General features: G+C 45.5%; 1 long non-coding RNA gene across 1 annotated transcript; it reads right to left on the bottom strand.

Annotated features, from left to right (window-relative positions):
• Positions 1–1,159: 1,159 nt before the first annotated feature.
• Positions 1,160–18,598, bottom strand: LOC115080587. The gene is made up of 3 exons (XR_003853602.1): positions 18,514–18,598; positions 15,497–15,524; positions 1,160–1,807 (listed from the first exon to the last, which is right to left on the bottom strand). It is a non-coding gene; the product is annotated as an uncharacterized LOC115080587 (long non-coding RNA).
• Positions 18,599–19,513: the final 915 nt, after the last annotated feature.

Here is a 19,513-nt window from a genome sequence, read left to right as displayed (position 1 = left end):
GTTCCGTCATAACTTTTAGTGGAGTTGAATAGCCCCCTCCCATTAGGATAGAATTCACAGACAAAGGAGGGAAGGGAAGACGGATAGGTAAGGGGTCCGTACCCGTCAGACACAAAAGGGTCACAATTGCCCCGACTAGAACGCGGTCGCCCGGTCTAGAACTGCGAGGCCATTCACTCTCTTTCACACAACAAGAAACCTATTCCCACTATCGTACGCGTTACTTCTTTTTTCCTCTTTTTATGCGCGTGGCTTTCGGAATGCAATTCCTACCAAACCACCGCTTGGGGTGTGATCAAGGCCCCCTCGGTCCCCTCACGGATGGACCGGTTATTTGCTACTCTTTAGCTATTCTTCACTTTTCCCATCATTCCCATAATACTCGCCTGCAGGGTTCTTCCGATCGTCACGAAAGCCTTCTTCCCAGATCACCAGCCCAGAGGTCTCAGAAGAATTTCTGTGGAACGGTCCCCTCAGAAACCTGATCGCTGAACTCAGCGGTGGCCACTCACCAGGTGCGTCTGGGGGATCGCTCCGCCACCAAACTACCGGACCCACTGGGGGGCTAAAATAGCGTCCCCGGTACCTCCTGGCTGGCTCGCCAAATGTAACCGTCTCTTTTTAGTCAGTAAGGAGGTCCAGACAACTGATCCGTAAAGATAGACTTTTATTGCCAGCAAGATGCAGCTAAGACAAAGGCTCAGTACAACTGCATGCCACGCCCCCTTCGGAGCAAACTTTTATGCCCTTTACAACTCTTATCTTTCACACATGCGTTCTGGTTTTTGCTGAACAAACATTTCACAAATTGCTGAACAAGCATTAGCTAGCGTGGTCCACTAGTAGGTGTAGCTTAAGATCAGACTATTGTTTCGTCATTTAATTGACGTGTTAGACATTTTACATTGTCATTCGTATTAATACAATACAAAGTATTATTCCAAAATGGAGTTACGTTACGTTACGCTAAAAATTAGTGCGTTACTGCGTCACTACGCATTACGTATCATTTGCGTTGCAAATATTAGTATGTTCAAGATGGCTGTGCGTTTCACTGCTGGCATGATTAGTCGGAGGATGTTCAGTTGCTCTTTCGTACTTCAGGGGGGGTCCCGAAATTGAACCTCTTCAATCTGAGAGAGATTAAAAATAATAAAATAAATTGAGAAACAGAAAATTGCATTGCAGTACACCCTGAGTTGTAGGGCATCTTCGTGGGCCATCCCTGGCCTATCTCAGCCTGCAGCATTTGGAAGTACTGAAAGCCAGGGGATCTGGCTCCTTCTTTCCCTCCTAGATCTTCTCCCCCTCACTGCCAGCCAAGCAGAAGAACAGGAACATATTAAACTTTTGTTAGATTGTTGGGTTTTTTTTTAAGCACTGTGCCTTTTTTTTTTCTTAAAAGATTAAGTCAGGCATGAGTGGAGGTCTGATTGGGTGGCTTTTTTTGGCTGCAAGAGCAGTTAGTGCTGGGGCAAAGAAGAGAAGTAAAGCATCTAAAGCCATGATTGCTCGTTGGTTGAAGGAGACTATTTTTCAGCCTATCTGTGTAGATGTCGAAAGGTTCCGAAGGGGTTGCGAATATATTCTACCAGGACATAAGCAGCCTCCTGGGTGGAGTGTCATTGTTGCCTCAAATCTGTAGGCCTGCGACATGGTCTTCATTTTACACTTTCACCAGGCATTACCAGTTGGATGTTCGCATGACGGAGGATGCCACTTTTGGTGAGAGTGTGTAACGAGCGGGTCTTTCGGGATACCACGCAGTGTAGGGGAGCTTGGGTACATCCCACGTGACTGGACTGATCTGAAAAGGAAAAATGGTTCTTATATGCTAATTTTCATTCCTGGAATACCACAGATCAGTCTAGAGCAGTTCTCAACTTTTTTCCCATCATGATACACCTGACAGACTACACTCACGTGTGTGACACACTGCTCTTTACAATTCTCGGTGGAAATATTTTATTTTTATTTATTTAACTGTTTTTATATACCGACATTCGATCGAGATAGGCCCAGTATTATTTTTATTGTTACGAATGACAGAAGGGAAAGATACATATACTGTCTGCACAGAAATTGCATACATAGTAAACATCCCACACCAAAACAGCACCAATTTCCAGTACTCAAACAGTAAACACCTTACTTAAGAAAAGGCAACACTGAAAATATTACACCAGGCCTTAAGATATTAATACACCTCTTAGGAAAATGGAATAAACCAGGCTACTATAGAGCCCTACACAGAAAATACATGCCAGCAGAAAACCTCACCTGAATCACATGTGCTGACCCTCGCCTAATAAAGAATAAAGAGACCAAAACGCATAACTAGAAGCATGCAGACAAAAACTGAATTGGGAACCTCAACAAGCCAGGGTCTCTGTATGCAGTGTAATAAAGGAAAAAGAGAAACATCACCAGTCCTTCTAAAACAAATCAAGAAATATAAAATCTATAGCAGTAAAACCATACTAACAAAAAGAACAGATTATTTCAAAACAGCTGATGAATGGAATATCCAATAATTAAAAACTCATATCAAAATTTTCTAGATACCAATAAAATATTTCAAAATAGCAGACACAAAGGCCCAATAATTAAAAATAATAAGGATATAAAAAAATGTTTTGCACTGCATACCTGGGAACGTTTGATATCCAGGTGCTCTGAAATTGTTTTGAATTAGCAGGAGGAGGGATGGTTTGCTTGCAACTTTCTCCTCTCTCACACTGGCTCTCAATCACTCACATATACACATGCTTTTTCTCTCTCACTTATATAGGCTCTTAATTACACATTTACACACATGCAGTCTTATCTTTTCACGCTTACACACACACATAGGCTTTCAATCACACACATACATGCTGTCTTTTTCTCTCACACACAGACTCTCATTCACATGCTTACACACATGCCCTCTCTTTCATTTACACACAGGCTCTCAATCACATACTCACATGCTCCCTCACCTAACCCAGCTCTCAATCACACACAGACACACAAGGTCTCTCTTTTACTTATACACACAGGCTCTTAATCATACATACACATGATCTCTCTCACACACAAAGGATCTCAATCACACATGCATACTCTTTCACACAAACAGGTTTTCAACCACAAACTTATACATACAGGTTCTCAGTCATGCCATCTCTCACACACAGGCTCTCAATCATACACATACTCTCTTTCACATATACAGGCCTCAATCATTCACATACATGCTGTCTCACTCACACACAAACACAGCACCTCAAATACATATGCTTGCTCATTCACTCACCACACCCCCCCCCCCCACCCCCGAACTAGTGACAGCAGCAGCCTCCTCCAATTCCAACCCTAAAGGTAGCAGCAACCTCCTTCACTTTCAGGCCTCGCGAAGGAGTCCCATCGGCCGCAGGGGTTGACGTTGATCTTCGTTTTTCTCTGGCCCGCGCTGCTCATTCCTCAGGCTGGGCCTCTCTTCTGTTCTTTGGGCCAACACTACCTGCACTAGCATGGTCTCTTCTTCCTGCGCACGCACCCGCTGCTCACCACTTCCTCTTCCGGGCCGCAGGGGGGGTGGCGGGAAGAAGAGGTCATGCCGATGCCGCTAACTCCAGCTGTCCTGCCGCGTTCCGCCCGGGCTATCAGCATTTTAAGCCTGGGCGGAGGACCTATTTTGCGCGGGTAGGGAGAGCAGCTGGGTCAGCGGGGGACCGGGAAGTGTGGTGACACACCGTTTGAGACCCATTGCTCTACAGGATTATCTGTCCAGCATGTGTGTCTAGCTGTGTGTCCAGTGTTTGGATGCACAGTCAGGCCTTGTAGTCTGTGCAGTCACGTTAAGCGCCACCATAGTAGCCACACGCTTACCTCTATGCACAACTTGTTTTTTGTGACGCTTATTTTTGAGCACTTAAGTAGGCGCCTAGGGGTGTGACGCATAATTTTGTGTGCCTAGGTTGAGCACGCATTTGAAAAAAAAAAAAAAGAAACAGCTAGATGCATGCCTCCAGCCGCTACTCAGCGCACTGTCGGTCATAATAGCGCCTGTGCCTCAGAAGGCTTAGCATCCTTTTCCTTGCACTGCTTGTCATATTCGGGCTCTCAGCCAGGAGTGCCAGCTAATTTGTGCCAACGCTGATTGGAGACTCAGGGAGACTTGTCGTCCTCTGATTTCACTAGGCCTGGTTCTTCCCAGCCGGATGTGGTTTGGGTAAAAGCAACTCAGGTCAGGCGCCTGATTTTGGAACTCCCCTAACTGGTTCCTCAGCAAGGGAAGGTAGTTCAGTGAGTACTCCTCAGGTACTTTCTGGTCTGGATACTTCTACTTTTTCATGGGTAGAATTTTTTGTCCAGGGGTTGCAATCCTTTCTTCAAGCGCAGTCTGCAGCCCTGTCCAATGCTCCCACAGCAGAGGCACAGGTAGGAACCTTGCCTGAACCTTCTGTTAAGCGCCGGAGTACTCCTAGATGGCAGCGGAACCTCTTGATTGAGATCCAGATGGCACGGATGATGATGATGCTGATCCTGTCTCTCTTGAGGATGGTGAAATTCCCCCCCGGATTAGAACTGTATAGAACTTTGTTACAATTCTTTCATAGAGATGTTTTGCCAGCTCTGATTTCCTAGACCTTGAAAATGCTTGGAGTTCCTGGGGCAGATTCAGTGTCTGAACCAAAGAATTGATTGCTCTTGAGTGGGGTGCCCCAGAGGCTAATTTCAAAGAGGTTCGCGTTTTGGAAGGCCTGTGCCCTCTGGATCCAGTGCTAAGAGAGCACTTATGTTTTCTGAAGGTAGATGCACATGTATGTGAACCACTATTCCCGTGGAAGGTGGAGCAGCCTTGAAAGATGCTCATGATAAAAAGATTGAGATTATCCTTCAGCAAGCATTTGAAGCAGTGGCAATGTCCTTGCATATCACTTCTTGTTATTCTTTGGTGGCTCGCTCTTGTTTGCTTCTCTCCCAGGAGGCTGATGACCATGGGGTAAATTCCAGGGCAGTTATGGAATCACCTGCTGCAACCTTGGGAGATGTGGGCTGAAATCTGGTCTGCACTTTAGCCAGTGGGGTGGCTTTGATAGTAGCAGCCAGGCATCAGTTATGATTGGGATATTGGTTGGCCAATGCGACCTCCAAGGCTAGCCTCACCAAGTTGCCCTTTAACAGCTCGCTTTTGTTTGTAGCGAGTTGGAGAAACTGGCTAGTGAGTGGGGCAAATCTCCAATTCCTTGTTTGCTGGAGGATAAGAAGCAGGCACAGTGCTCCTTTAACATGAGAGGTTGTGCTAGTGGATCCAAGCGCTTTTGACCCTATATAAGAGCAATCTTTCAGGGGACTTGAACCTTCAGTAGATCTCAGTCCTTTTATCCCCAACACCCAGAAGAGGTGCAGGCTCAGGTAGTAGAACCTCCCGAGCCTCCAATGAAGGTTTGCTGACCCACCCCCATGAACAGGAGATAGGGGGATGCCTCTCTATCTCTTATTAGAAGTGCGTCGAAATCACATTGGATCAGTGGGTCCTGGAGGTGATTCGAGTAGGATATGCAATGGAGTTCCGCAATGTTCCTTGGGACGTTTTTATGGAGTCTCCCTGCCACTCCCCGCAGAAGATGCAGGCAGTGGAGGGTACATTGGCAAGGCTCAGTCCAAGGGCTGTGGTCCCAGTGCCCAAGTCTCAAGGAAATTTGGAGTGATATTCCATTTATTTCATTGTGCCAAAGGAGGAGGGCTCTTTTCGTCCCATCCTGGACCTCAAAAACGTCAACAGTTCTCTGCGAGTAAAGCATTTTTGCATGGAAATTTTGCACTCTGTGATAATGGTTGTGCAGTCGAGGGGATTTCTGACCTCTCTGTATCTGTCCAAGACGTAACTCCACATTCCCATCTGACTAGAACACCAACGCTGCCTGTGGTTAACAGTTCTGGGACACCACTTTTAGTTTCGGGTGCTGCTCTTTCATCTGGCCACCGCTCCCTGAACCTTTTCCAAGGTAATGGTAGTTGTTGCGGCAGAGTTGAGAAGGGATGGAACCCTAGTACACCCATATTTGGATAACTGACTGATTTGCACCATGTCACTGGAAGAGAGCTGCCTGGTGACTCGCAAGATGATTTCCCTGTTGCGAGAGCTCAGCTGGTGTTATGGTTAATGGTGTTTGGGTGGATCCTTGGACACTGTGGCAGCTGACCACTCCCACGGGGGGCAGTCCCGTGAGTACCACGGTGTCAGGCTAGACTCCGGACAGACAAATACAGATTTGAATCTTTTATTAGACAGTTTAAGTAACCACCAAAGGTGGCAGTGGTTGTAGAGCCTGGCAGGGCGCGTCTTACACAGAACGCTGGAACAGCGGATCCTCTGCAAGGCAGTGCTGTAGTGGAAAGAGACTGAGAGTTATGAGCACACAATATTATTAACATTCAGAGTCCCAATGCAGAAATAGGAGAAGCTCCGAGACAGGGAGAGCAGGCCCTCGAGGAGCGAGTACCTGATCCCTTAGAGCAGAGAGACTCAGTAGCGTTGTACTCAACTTAACAGTAACAGAGATTCCACTAGATGAGAGGTCTGGCACCAGAGCAGAGAGCAAGGCCTTGAGGAGCGAGTACCTGATACCAGTGAAGTGTTGTCAGACGAGGTGATTCAGCTGATTCTGGATCGCTAGGGTCTTCTGTTCCTAGACCTCCTGGTGACCGCGCAATGCAAAAGTTCCACGATTCTTCAGCTGCAGGAGAAATCCGAAGTCATTGATGATCAATGCCCTAGTGCAGGAGTGGCTGGAAGTTACTGTATGCCTTTCCTCATTGGCCCATATTTATTTATTTATTTAAATTCTTTTAATATACCGATGCTCAAGACCAGGTCTTATCGTACCGGTTTACAATAAACTAGGGGGAACCAGTTAACAGTGAAAGCAAAAGTTACATTATAACAGGGAATGTGGAACTAGGCTTGTTAGAAAAAAGATAGGGTAAACAATTTCTAACTGGAGAGAAGAAGAGGGTATATAAGCAGGAGAAAGTGCTAAAAAAAAAGGTAGGAATTATATACAAAGTGCAGTATTTGAATTATATACGAATTTACATTGTGTATAAGATTAAGCACGTTTTATCAAAGTGCAATAAGACGAGCAATCAGCTCCTTTGAGTTGCGGAAAGGGACACAACCGAGGGGTATGAGACTGTGTGGGTGATCCTGAGGCTTCTTCAGGGGTAAGCTTGGGCGAACAGCCAAGTTTTTAATTTTTTTCTGAAAGTGATATGGCAATGTTCCTGGCGGAGATCTAGCGGAAGAGAGTTCCAGTGATGCGGCCCAGCAGTTGATAGTGCTCGTTTTTCAATAGTGTTGTGCAGAATGGATTTTTTGGGGGGAACTTGGAGAGAGTCTCTGTATGCAGCTCTGGTGGGTCTTGCAGAGGAGTGTGGTTTGAGGGGTATGGTAAGTTGAAGCGAGGATTCCTGAAATAAGGTTTTGTGGATAATAGTAAGAATCTTGAAGAGAATTCTGTAGCGAATGGGAAGCCAGTGAAGGATTTTTAGAATCGGGGTGATGTGGTCCATGCGGCGGGAGTTTGAGAGGATCCTGGCTGCAGCGTTTTGCAGCATTTGAAGAGGTTTGGTGGAAGAGGCCGGGAGACCAAGCGCATTACAATAATCAATCTTTGAGAATAGTATGGCTTGAAGGACCGAACGGTAGTCGTGGAAGTGTAGGAGAGGTCTTAACTGTTTTAATACCTGTAGTTTGTAAAAGCCATCTCTGCTGGTGTTGTTGATGAATTTTTTAAAGTTCATTCTAGAGTCTAGGTAGGCCCCAAGGTCTCTCACTTGATTTACTAGAGGTGTGTTAGTATTGATGGCTAGCGGGTTATTATCATTAGGGGAAATGACTAGCAGTTCGGTCTTGGACGTATTGAGAACGAGGCAGAGGCTTGTGAGAAGGTGGTTGATGGCGTGGAGGCAACTATTCCAGTAGTATAGTGTGTCGGAGACTGGTTCTTTGATGGGGATAAGGATCTGCACGTCGTCCGCATAGATGAAGTATGTGAGGTTGAGGTTATTAAGGAGTTGGCATAGGGGGAGAAGATATATGTTGAATAGGGTCGGAGAGAGCGAGGAACCCTGGGGAACTCCTTGTTTGGCAGCTACAGGGTGAGACCCTTTGTTGATTATTTTTACTTTATAGTATCTGTCGCTTAGAAAGGATTTTAACCAGAGGAGTGCCACACCTGAGATGCCTATTTCCATCAGACGGTTGATTAGGATTGTGTGGTTAACCATGTCGAACGCTGCAGATATGTCTAGCAGAGCTAGTAGGTATGATTGACCTTTGTCGAGACCCAGCAGGATGTTGTCGGTTAAAGAGAGTAGAAGAGCTTCTGTATTTCTGTGTTTCCTGAAGCCGAATTGCGATGGAAATAGAATGTCGTGGGATTCGAGGTAGTCTCTGAGTCTAGTATTGACCAGTTTTTCCATTAGCTTGGCTATGAAAGGTAGGTTAGCGATAGGGCGAAAATTTGTGGGGTTGGATGGGTCCAGGTTAGGTTTTTTTAGTAATGGTTTCAGCGAGGCTGTTTTTAAAGCGTCCGGGACTGTTCCGTTTGTGAGGGAACAGTTTATGATGTCGGCCAAAGGTTTGGCGATGATGCTAGGAATTGTGAGAAGGAGTTTGGTCGGGATTTGGTCTATTGGGTGCGATGAAGGCTTCATTTTCTTGATGATAGATTCTATTTCCAGTGATGATGTAGTATCAAAAGATTCTAGAGACCGTTTGAGTGTCGGTGGGGCGTAGTTTTGGTCAGGTGGAGGCTGGGAGTTATGAGTGGGGTTAGGAATGGGGTTAGAAGATGTTAGCGGGATAAGGAGATTTTTTATTTTGTTGTCGAAGAAGAGTGCCAGCTCGGTGGATTTGTTTTGTGCTTCTTCTTCCGGGATGATTGGAGGAATAGGTGTGGTGAGTGTGGCAACATATGAGAAGAGTGTTTTTGGGTCGTATAGGAAGCCGTGAATTTTTTTGGCGTAGAAGTCTCTTTTGGTACGAAGAATAGTGGCCCTATAGTAGCTCATCGTGGTTTTGTAGGAGGCCCGTGCAGTGTTGGTGGGATTCTTCCGCCATTGTTGTTCTTTATGTTGGAGGTTTTGTTTAAGTGTTCTTAGTTCTGATGAGAACCAGGGTTTTTTTTTAGTACAGGCAGGATTGATGTTTTTGGATGTCCAGGGGCATATTTTATCGGCTGCTGACTGGGTGGTGGTTAGCCAGGAGTTCATGGCAGTGTCCGCATTTGTGAGGTCTAGGTTAGTTAGTTCCTTGGTGAGCGTGTTGCTGAGAACTTCCATGGAGCATGTTTTTCTAAATTGGATCGTGGATTTGGTGATGTTGGTAGTGGGTTTTTTTTTTTTATGGATATGTCAGTTTCAATAATTGAGTGATCTGACCAAGGGATGGGGGTGCAGGTGGGAAGAGAAGTGGTCATGATCGGATCATTCATAAATATTAAATCTAGCGTGTGTCCTGCTTTGTGCGTGGGTTTGTTAATAATTTGTTTGAAGCCCATGGCCATGAAGGATGAGAGGAGGGCTTCGCAGTTGGCTGAGGGAGATGGGGAGTCTACATGAATGTTGAAGTCTCCAAGCAGGATCGCTGGTGAGTTGGTATTGATGTGTTTGGCTACAAGTTTTATGAGAGGCGATGGGTCGGAATCTAGGAGCCCAGGCGGGGCGTAGATGAGGCAGATTTGGAGTTGAGTGGATTTGAATAGCCCGATTTCAAGTTTAGATGAAGTTTTAATTGCATGCTGGGTGAGTCTTAGTTCTTTTTTTGCAGCTAGCAGTAATCCTCCCCCTCTTTTTTTAGCTCTGGGGATGGAGAAAAAGTCGTATAGTTGTGTCGGTAACTGGTTGATTAGGGGTGTGTCCGTATTTTTCAACCATGTTTCAGTGATAGTGCACAGGTCCGGTTGAGTGTCCAGTAGGTAGTCGTTGAGCAAGTGAGATTTTTTTGACAAAGATTGGGCGTTGAGGAGGGTTAGAGTGATTAAGGATAGGCCTAGGAATTGGGTTAGAGGGGAGATCATAATGGGGATCAGGGATCTCTTAGAACGTTGTATCTTGGGAAAGGGTGAATTAACTCTGAGGGATGAGTGCGGGATGATAGGTATAGGGAAGGTTTGCATCATGTTGATTAACTGGTGAGGCTGGATGATTGCTGGAGAGGCTGGAAGGCTGCTGGAGAGGCTGGATGGATGATTTTTTGGAGGAAGTGATGGTGATTAAGGAGAGAGTTAAAGCTGCTAGAAGAGATGAGTGGTGTGAGGATGCCGGGTGGAGGAGATGTTGAGTGCTGGGGTGAATGCTTGCGGAGATGGTCGTGGCTGACTTGGATGTTGAAGTAGCTGGAAGAATGTTGGTTGTTGTAGAGGTTGGACGAATGCTGGATGCTGGAGTGGCTGGAAGAATGCTGGTTGTTGTGGAGGCTGGACGAATGCTGGATGCTGGAGTGACTGGAAGAATGCTGGATGCTGGAGTGGCTGGAAGAATGCTGGTTGTTGGAGAGGCTGAGAGAATGCTTCAGGAGAACTGAATTAGGGCAGTAGGATTAATGGAGAGGGTGGATTGACATCAGATAGCACGGGTAGCTTCTCGTTCTATGTGTTGGTGCGCACGAAGGGGCGCACAAAGGGGCAGGCCCCTTTGTTGTGCTCCTTAGGCGTGCGACGCCAGGTGCGCGACGCCTGAGGCCGTATCAGCCTTTTTAAAGGGCTCTGGGGAGGCGTCAGGGCTTCCGGGGAGGGCTTAGCGGTGCCCTTCCGATTCTGGCGTCCGGTTTGTTTTTTTAAATTCGCCGCTCTTTTTTTCTGGGGGGGGGTTTCTACTTCTGCTCACCTCGGGGGGGCCTCGCGAGAGGCTGGTTCCTGGTCCACCTCCCCTGGCCCCGATGGGCATGGGGAGGTGGACCAGATTGGGCAGATTGGTTTGAAGGATCAAGCACCACAGAGGGATAGTGCTCTTGGTAGCTCCAGACTGGCCCAAGAGACCATAGTATGAGAATCTGTGGAGGCTCCTGGTGAGCTCACCTCTTTGACTTCTGGCACACAGGACCCTGTTGCGGCAGGAAACTGTCCTTAATGAAGATCAGACTCTATTTTTTCTTACGGTTTTTTCTTACGGCTCACTGGGCCAACCTTGGACGGAGTTCACACTGAATTCCCACGTGTCCTCCTCCAAGGGTTCATCGCCTTTCCAGCTGGTCTACGGATGCCAATCTTTGCCACCGCTTCCACTCCCACTGTCAGTCTCCTCCCTGGCAGTACAGGCAACTGCCCAAGAACTACATCAACTGTGGCAAAATACCCAACAGCTGCTCGAAAAGGCCGCTCAGGGATCAAAAAGGGCTTTCAACGCCCATCACTGTGCCGCACCCCAGTTTCAACCTGGAGATAAGGTTTTGAATTTATTCGCCTTAAGCTGCCCATTTTGCTCCAAGATACATTGGACCCTTTCCAGTGTTACGTCGTCTGGGTTCTGTTACCTATCAGCTACAATTACCATCGTCACTCAAGATCCACAATGCCTTTCACGTTTCTCTACTTAAGCCTCTAATTCTCTCCAGATTCTCCAAGAAACCGCCTGACCCTATTCCGATGTCTTCTGAGGCTGAAGTCACGTACCAAGTTCGGGAGGTCTTGGACATCCGGAAGCATGGAAGGAAATGTGAATACCTTGTCTTGGGAAGGTTTTGGTCCTGAGCAGAACAGCTGGGAACCGATGGCTAATATCCTAGAAAAGCATCTTCTTTGACAGTTCCATGCCAACCATCTTCACAAACCCAAACCCCCGGGGAGGAGCCTTAAGAGGTGGGGGTGCTGTTATGCCTGTCGGTCACAGACAGCTGCGACCATGAGTACTCACTTCTTGCACCGCTCTCCTGCCCTCCCCGGGACTGCTCGCAGCATGGGCCTGCCTACACCGCTGCGTTTTTCGGGACTGCTCACGGCGGGCAAGGGTCTCTCAACCTAGCTTGATGGACTCTCTACCTGGGTAACATCAAGCTAGGTTGAGAGACCCTTGCCCAAATCTCAGCTTGGAGTGAGTTTCCTCACTCCGAAGGCCAGCTAATCTTCACAAGAGACCACTGTTCTGTTCGTACGTCTCATGTACAATGTGAAAGCGGCCCCTAACCCCCTACACTCTTACCTAATCCCCACCTCGAGTTACTAGGTGGGCCTGTCCTAGGGATACAAATACCTATGTATGGGACATGCTATTATGGCCAGTCTCTCTCTCTCTCCTCTCTCCTCTCTCTCTCTCTCTCTCTCTCTCTCTCTCTCTCTCTCTCTCTCTCTCTCTCTCTCTCTCTCTCTCTCTCTCTCTCTCCATATCCTCTGAAATAAGGCGTACGGGACACATCGCAAATGGAGATAAACCCTTTCCGCATGGTCACGGCTGCTAACGCATTTGAAAAAGGAGTAGCTACAAATCTGCGTTATGGCTGTGCGATACTCTTCGCAGGGAGCCTGCCCCTACTCCTCCCATTTTTGGAATTTGCATCGCACCATACGATATGGTGCGATCGCATGCGGTAAACACGTTTTCGCATGCGTTAAAGGCCTATCGCATGCGAAAACGGGGCTTTTCGCATGCAATAAGCCCTTAACGCATGCAAAAACACCTTACCGCATTTTGAAAAATGACCCCCTCAGTCTCAACTTCCCTGACATACAGAGTTTATATGTTCACCATCATAACTGGCACTCCCAGCTAACTGCAGATAAATGCTAAGAAAAGTTTTTAACTGCACTAAAAAATAATTTAACAAATATTGTGTTTGCTGAACACTTATGAAGATGCCATATGATTAAGAATAAGGCAGATGAGGGCTGATAGACGGGAGAGCCTACTATGTTGGCGAACATATAAACTCTGTGTTTAAGGGAAGTTGAGATTGAGATTGCTTTAATTAAGTCTCTTCATGTGGATGATGTGCTAAAGATTACTTCAGTAGTGCAGGTTACGCTCAGCTTTGTTCCTATAGTAGTGCCTCAGCCAGCCAGAATAATTACCAGTTCAGAGCCTAATTTTAAAACAGACTTTATCCTAAAACAGAATCCAGTGATACAGAACACCCCAGCTCTTCTTCCTTGCTCTCCTGCAAGGAAACCTTTACCTGGGAAGGATCTGGTATTTAGCACACAGAGCCTGCCTTTATTTCCCAAAGAGAACTCTAACCATGTCCCAGTCTTTATTTTTGTTCCAAATCCTGCTCTGAGCAATCTGGTCTAGGATGTAAGTGCTACCGTAGTGGACGCAGTCATGCCGTTCCAGGAGGAGCTCAGTCAAGCTCTGTTGCTCCAGGAGGAATCCAGTCCGGCTATGCCACTCCAAGAAGAGCACCAGTCCGGCTATGCCACTCCAAGAAGAGCCCCAGTCCAGCCGTGCCACTCTGGGAGTCACTCCAGTCAGTCATGCCAGCCCTGCCACTCCAGGAGGAGCCCCAGTCAGTCAGTCCCACTTCTACAGCTTTGCCTCTGAGAAACTTTAGTCCACCAACTTTGCTCCAAAAAAACCCCAAACTATGACAACCCAATCCCAGGTCTTCTTAATGGACTTTCAAAGACTTTCATTTAGACTCTGTTTCCTATGACTCCTAGTGTCCTGTTCTACCCTGACTATAACCCCAATGCCCTAGATCCTCCTTCCCAGTGGGACCCAGGGGGAAGGGAACTTAGGGGGGATACTATTAGGTTCTTGCTTGTTATGCAGCCTCCCTGCCACCAGAGTTCCACATTGAGCTATACATACTCTCACTGCAGCCATAGTCTTCATGGGATCTTGACTCAATAGAGCTTAGCCTATTTAACCCTTCCTTTTGTAATAATCAATGCCTTGCCATCGAATCTACTCAGCTCCCTGCTTGGCCCTGTTCTACCTTATATTGCTTTTTGGGCTCCAGGCCTTCAAGCTCTGTCTTGCCTAGCTCTGTGGCCTTCTCAGGCTGTCTGTCTAGCCTTGTGGCCTTCTCAAGCCTTCTGCCTAGCCTTAGCCTTATGATCTTCTCAGGTCTTCTGCCTGGCCTTAATCTTGTGGCCTTCTCAGACCTTCTGCCTAACCTGTGGCCTCCAGGTTTCCTAGTTTCTCTTTGGCCTCTGGGCCTTTTGGTTAGTGGTCTACGGCCCTTTCCAACTGCTGCCTTCAGACCTTTGTGCTCCTCATTTTTTATTCTGTCCTGTCCTTGTCTAGCTTGTCTGGTTTTGTCCTTGTCTGGCCTACTCCTGCCCTTGCCTTAGTATCCAGCCCTTGCCTAGCCCTTGCCTCAGACTCCACTCCTGCCCTGCCTCAGACTTCAGTCCTGCACTACCTCAGTCTCCAGTCTTACACTGCCTCAGTCTTCAGCCCTGCCTTACCTTCGTATCCATTCCTTGTCTCTAGCCTGTGTTTCCAAGTTCCAGCCTGCACCTTGACTCCAGCCACAGCATCCTGCCATCCACCAGAACCCAAGGGCTCAACCTGCAGGGAAGGTGGCTGGTATAGGCAGAAGATTCTGCTCTGCCCTGAAGTCCTGGGCTGCCCCTGTGGGGGTCCCCCAGCTCTAGCTGGACCCTCAGTTCTGCCAAAACCCAAAACATGGCCTCCCAAGACCTTCTACCCACCTGGAAAAATGATGGGGCCAAGATTCCCTCGGCCCCCACTTACCCGGTCAGGTAGGGATCTGCTGGTGAGGCCTAGGCCCAAGCAGGTGGGGATCCATAATGTCGGGCCTGGGTATGGGCTCCGGCTTAGGCCCAGGCTTCTGGATCCTACCTGGCTGTTTTCACAGATACCGAACGGATCAGGTAAGTTTGTTTGGGGGGGGGGCTCAGCCAAGGTCCTGGTATCAGCTGGCATCATGCTTGGGCCTAGGCCATGGCCCCTGCTTTGGGTCTCATCCTATGCTCTAGTCTAGACTGAAGTGCCAGCGCCATGCTATATCTAAGCCTAAGCCTGATGCATTCATTTAAAACAAATGCAATGAATAAGGTTCGTTTCATTTGGGGTGCCCCCGATTTGTTTAGATGCCCCAAGAATGAAACAAATCGGCCTTATTAATCATGCTTTTCACATTTGTTTTAAATATATGCACAACCTTACCAGTTACCCCAGATGCTTTAAACCCCTCAGAAATGAGTTGATCCTTTTCTTTTATAACTTACACATCATCCATAGCAGAAGTTAACAGCAGGGGATCTCAAAGCACATAAATATTTACACACATAACTCTTAGCCAGGCCCTGAAATGCCTATGCTTTGCCAAGACCATGCCCATACCCCTTTTTGAGAACTTTTGAGATGTGCGTGCTGTGGGTTTTACATATATCTAAGCACATAGTTGGGCACTTTTTAAAATATGGTTGGTGTGCATCAGACTGACTTCTTTACACATGCTAGGCTTTTAAAATTCACCTTAAAAGTGAGAAAGAAAAACGGAGATTAAGAAGAAAATACAAAAGAAAGGAATACTTACCTGAAGAAGTTCCAAGTTTACTGGAATCCTATAAGGGAGTGAAAAATAGAAAATATAGACTCTCATAGAAAAATTGAGAATTTTTAACAATAGAGAAATATCTGTACTTATCTAATTGAAGCATCTTAGCCTTCATTTTGCAAGAGAAAAATTACTGTAAACCCCCCCCCCCCCCCTCAAGGGAGAGAGGGTAAAGAATATGCTTCTGTTTAAATGAACAGCAGAGAAAAAAGAGGACAGTGCAGCTATGTAACAGGAGCCGCCAGCCCAGGAAACCCAGAATGAGATTGAAAAGGTTGCCAGACCCCTTACTGTGAAGATGCTTAAATGACAATTGAATAGATGAATCAGAGACTCAGGTATAGGATTTTCATGTCACAGCTCCCTGCACTAATGTTGGTAATTTGCAGTGAAATATCACTATAAATGAAAGGATAGTAAAATCCTAAATTACAGGACTATGACTGGAAAAGTCCTACATTGTAGAATTCTCAATGAGAGAGGGATTTATGAGAGAAATGTACTGAAAAAAAAAACCAGTCCTAGGAAGCAAACTGATTCTCAACCTGACTAACAAGGGGAATCAGACCCTTGGGTACCCAGTTCTCAGACAACACAAGAAAAAAAAGCCGGGCAGGATGGAAGGGTGTGTACATATGCTCTTTCCATGGTCTTTCCTGGGTTTTGGCTGAGAGAAGGTGACCCATCCAGGCTGAGTAACAGTGAATGGCTGGCCATGAGATTAGCAGAGCTGAAAACCCTCCTACCAAGGGAAAAGAATTGAAGGACAGAGGCAGATCCAGAGGTGAAGCGGTCCCAGGAGGAAGGGGACCCAATGGTAGATTTGGAGGTCCCCCAGAGGATCGAGCAGGCCCCCCTTGAGCAAGGGGACTCCAGTGGCAGATTGAGTGGTCCCATGGGAGGGTGTAGACCCCAGTGACAGATCAAGCAAACCCCCAGAAGAACGAGGACCCCAATGGCAGATTGGGAGGTGACAGGGGCTGACCAATGGCACCGATAGCCCCTGTCACATGATAAGGGCAAAGGGCCACAGATGGCCCAAGAGCGGGAGATTGCTCCCGGGACCCCTGCTGGACCACTAGGGACTTTAGGCAAGTTTTCGGGGGTTGGGAGGATTGTAATTAACTAAATTTGAAGTTCGAGGAAAATCCGTCTCAGGATTCGGGTCTTCCTCCCATGCCGAATTGAACTATTTCTTTGAAATTTTCCAATTCGGCAAAAACGATTGCACATCCCTAATACTTATATAGTCTAATAAACCTGGATATATTTATAGATATTGCCAGCCTTGTTCACAGTCCCATTGTTTCCTGGGGTGAAGGGAGGGAAATCCCACACACTAACACCTTCTTCCCCAGTTGGAGGCACCAGGTAGCAAGAAGGTAAGGACTGACATAGTCTGCCTTAGGGGGGCTTCTGCCAGGTTGGTCCCAGACCCAGGAACACCCTGCGAGTTAAGCGGTCAAAGGGGCATTACATACATTTTTGGAGGCAGTGCTAGGATCAATTTGATAAATTTTAATTGAGGGAGGGGTTCAGTTTATTGATAACTTTTTAAATTAACCTGGTTTTAAACATCTCAGTGTGATTAAAGTTTCTGTTTTTAAAGAAAAACAATTGAAAAGTATTTTCATTGAAAAGCATTTTAACTGACGTTGACTGATTGATATCTGTCTAAAATATTTTAATTCTAAGCCAACTGGTTCTTTTAAATAAATTTGTAGTGCAATGTTTAGAGAATATTCCTTTCTGCCAGCAAAACATATACAAGGAAAGAAGAAAGCAGCAAATAAAACCAAACTTTATCTACAATTTGTAGTATTCTAATTTCTTTCCATAAAATAATTACTAATTTTTACTCCCTGCTTCCCTTCCCAAACTCTTGGAGAATATTTGACTGAGCGGGATTTACTCATTTACGTTTAGAGCTTGGCAGGGAAGAGGTCAGTGTAGATATCCCTTTGGCAAGAACATTAAAAACAAAAAACCTCCAATTTCAGAAATCCCAGATCTGATTGCTAATAAAGTTGCATCTCAACAAACTGGCAAGAGATAAGATTTCTTTTATCGCTTTGTCCTTCATATATCTTGCATACGATATCAGTTCCTCCATACCTACTTTATGAAGTGAATATTGAAAGGATTTGCACACAAAAAAATAGAATATATGTTATATCAATTGTGAAAAGCCCATTTACGTATGTAAAGTCCATTGATGTGTGTTCAATATTTTGAAAATTCAGTTCTGGAATGAATTTTCAAAGGCGTTACATGTTTAAAAGTAGCAGTTTCGTAAAGCCCATTTATGCATCTGAAGTCCAATTTTACACGTGTAAATCCTTTTGAAAATTACCTCCCGTATGTGGGCCAGTCCAACAATTAGCTCTCATTAACTCTGGCCCTGCAGATCACAGGCTAGTCCCTATTATAGCCTATTTATATGTGGCACACATTCTTCTCACCTTTTGTGATTATAATGTTCATCTTACTTGGACACCCAGTTTATCTGCCAATATCAAAAGTTTTTGCAATGTCACTGAAAGGTTTATTTTTATCAATATGGTACATTAAAAATTGTTTTCAAATCATCAAACTTTGTTTCCTTTTTTTCACACATATAGGAAGAGGGGTAGCTCCTTGGATGTTTGCATATTTGTTGCAATACATTTTGAAAGGGGGGGGGGAATTTTCAGAAGTTTTTTCTGCAGAAGTAAGTGTTTTCATTTGGAAAAGCAGGAGAAAGGGGCGATGCCAGGTTATCTTGGCAAAATTTGAACAGGAGTTTATTTTTAACTTCTAGTGCATACTTCTTGTAGGGAATCTGCATCTGCAAACTCTGCAGGTACTTCTATACTCATAATGCCTGTCTTTGCCTACTCTGCCTATTGGTAAATCCACCCCTGCCCGCAGGTTTAAAATACTTGCTGGCCTATAAGATTTGAGGGCAAACTCAAAATTACCCCTTTTTATGTTTAATAAATAAATAAATAACTTACCATGTTTAAGTTTCCAGCTTGAATAGGCAAGTAAAAACCTTTCAGATAGTCCAGGAAACATAGCACATACCATACACTTAATTCCTGTGAATTTATCAAAATAGATTCATTTTAAGTCATTCACTCACCCTTCCTGAAAAGTTCTTAAGAAAATAAGATATGCCATACTGGGTCAGATTAAGGGTCCATCAAACCCAGTATCCTGTTTCCAACAGTAGCCAATCAAAGTCATAAGTACCTGGCAAGTACCCAAACATTAAATAAATCTCAAGCTATTATTACTTATTAATAGCAGTTTATGGATTTATTCTCTAGGAACTTATCCAAACCTTTTTTAAACCCAGTTACACTAACTGCTGTAACCACAATCTCTGGCAATATATTCAAGAGCTTAACTATGCGCAGAGTGAAAAAGAATTTTCTTCAATTTGTTTTAAATGAGCTACTTGCTAACTTCATGGAGTGTCCCCTAGTCCTTCTATTATCTGAGAGTAAATAACTGATGTACATTAACCTTTTCAAGTCCTTTCATGATTTTGTAGAACTCTATTATATCCCCCCTCAATTGTCTCTTTTCCAAACTGAACAGCCCTAACTTCCTTAGCCTTTCCTCAGAGGGGAGCCATTCTATGCCCCTTATCATTTTGGTTGCCCTTCTCTGCACTTTCTGCAGTGAAACTATATCTTTTTTAAGATGCAGTGACCAGAATTGTACACAGTATTCAAGGTACGGTCACACCATGGAGCGATAAAGAGGCATTATGACATCCATTGTTTTATTTTCCATTCCCTTCCTAATAATTCCTAACAGTTTACCTTTTTCCACTGTGAAAAATTACCATTTAATCCTACTCTGTGTTTCCTGTTATTAACCACTTTGCAATCCACAAAAAGTCATCACTTCCTATCCCATGACCTTTTAGTTTTCTTAGAAGCCTCTCATGGGTGACTTTGCTAAACACCTTCTAAAAGTCCAAATACACCACATCTACCAGTTCAC

This window comes from Rhinatrema bivittatum, chromosome 1 (assembly GCF_901001135.1).
Source record: "Rhinatrema bivittatum chromosome 1, aRhiBiv1.1, whole genome shotgun sequence".
Taxonomy (NCBI): domain Eukaryota; kingdom Metazoa; phylum Chordata; class Amphibia; order Gymnophiona; family Rhinatrematidae; genus Rhinatrema; species Rhinatrema bivittatum.
This window is presented reverse-complemented; position numbering and strand designations above follow the sequence as displayed.